Genomic DNA, 1,764 nt, shown 5'->3' with positions numbered 1-1,764 from the left:
CGTCGGGGCGGGCAGCGGGGCCGCCTGGAACAAATGGGGTCCCTGATTTTTATTATTCCCCCCTTTAGCTCAGAGCTTCTCGAAGGCGGGGGATTTCACAGAAAGCGAAGGGGAGGACAGGGCCCCGAAGTTATTACACAAAATAATGAGTTCTCCAGCCGATCCCTTTGGGCTGAGCGTGTGCCGGTGCGGGGATGCACACATCCCGCCCCGCCGCCCTCCAGAAATCCCCAGATTAGCAAGAAAACTTGGGGGTGTTTCAAGTGCATTCCAAGAAAATTAATGTGAAAGTTTTTTAATCGGGAAAGGAGTGTATTTTCTCTCTCCTTCTCTCCCCCCTCCCCTCCCCCCCGAGGTTTTTCAGATAAGTTGGAGCGCTTTCCAGAGGGCACCTGGAGAAGAAATGATAGAAATATTAAAGCACTGTCTTGGTTGCGCTGATTTTGGGGTGTCTGCAGCAACCTTACTTGAAATGCCCGCCAGACCGTAAAATCCGGTCAAAACTGTGTTTGCCGCAGCAATATTGGTAATAATGTATTTTACCCGAAGCTGCATTATCTCCCTCACAACAGAAACTACAAACAAAATGTATGTTCCAAAAGAAAGGGAAAAGGTTTTATTTAATCCAGAAAATAATTAAAATCTCATGTATTTTTATTGGTTTTAGTATCCAGCAGAGTGAAAATATTGAAACTCCGAGACCCCTTGCATTAAAAAGTCACAACTGTTCTATTTTATTAGTTCTGACTGTGTGAAAAAAATTATAAGGACAACATTGAAAAAATCCGGCTTTTAGAGCCCCGAATGGCCATAAAAACAATAAAATCAACCATAAAACCTGCACTAGTGATATTAAAAAATTATGTAGTTCAATAAATGTGACATTTCATGAATGCAGATTTAATAGCCTCCAACCCGTGGAAGGAGGAAGGCTAAGGTCTAACAATTGAATTTGAAAGGGGCGGTGCTGTAGAACCGCAAAATTAAGTGCTTCATTTTTCTTGTTAGGGATTATGCAGTGGTAGTGGAATGTAATAACTGTGCCATTAAAACTTCCTTTTAACAAGGCCTATTGCTTGTATAAAAGTCAGAAAAGAATAATCTCTTCCTCTATTTATTTGTTTTCCAATAATACGGCAAAACATGTTTTTTTTCTTTTCGGTTAAACTTGTTCTCAGGATTTTGAATCGACAGCTTGTAAAATATTGTGGGGGCCCTCCATACTGCTGCCTCGTATCATGCACGTCGTTATTCCAGAGGGCAACGGGTCATCGGTTTACTGTACATTTATTAAGTAAATCAAGCTGCAAATCCAACACTTCCAGATGAAAACATTAGCTAAACCCCTTGGAAGGAGCAATGCCTGGGAGACTGAGCACACAGAGAAAAAATAATCAAAACTGTCAGCTCGCTTTACGTGTACCTGATATTTACAAGACACAAGACCACGCTTTAAAGGTGAGTTTTGGCATTTGTTAACAATGTAAAGAAAAAAACCCCAAACACCCAACCTCTCTATATTATTAAAAATATATATATTTCCATTTCACCAACACCCTTTCGTCTTGCTCTGAGCCTCTTAGTTATTAAGATCTTCGTGGGTTTGAACTGGAGACCTTTTTGTTTTTTTAAAAAAAAGAAAGTTAAACGAGCACCTGCTGCTCCTTAACAGCTTTCCGTGCTCGCCGTCAGCTCGGGGGCGTGTAGGGTAGACGGGGGACGGGCGACCCGGCGGGGTCCGCGGACACGCAGGGGGCACCTGCC

This window comes from Egretta garzetta, unplaced genomic scaffold (genome assembly GCF_000687185.1).
Source record: "Egretta garzetta isolate BGI_Z169 unplaced genomic scaffold, ASM68718v1 scaffold56, whole genome shotgun sequence".
Taxonomy (NCBI): domain Eukaryota; kingdom Metazoa; phylum Chordata; class Aves; order Pelecaniformes; family Ardeidae; genus Egretta; species Egretta garzetta.
This window is presented reverse-complemented; position numbering follows the sequence as displayed.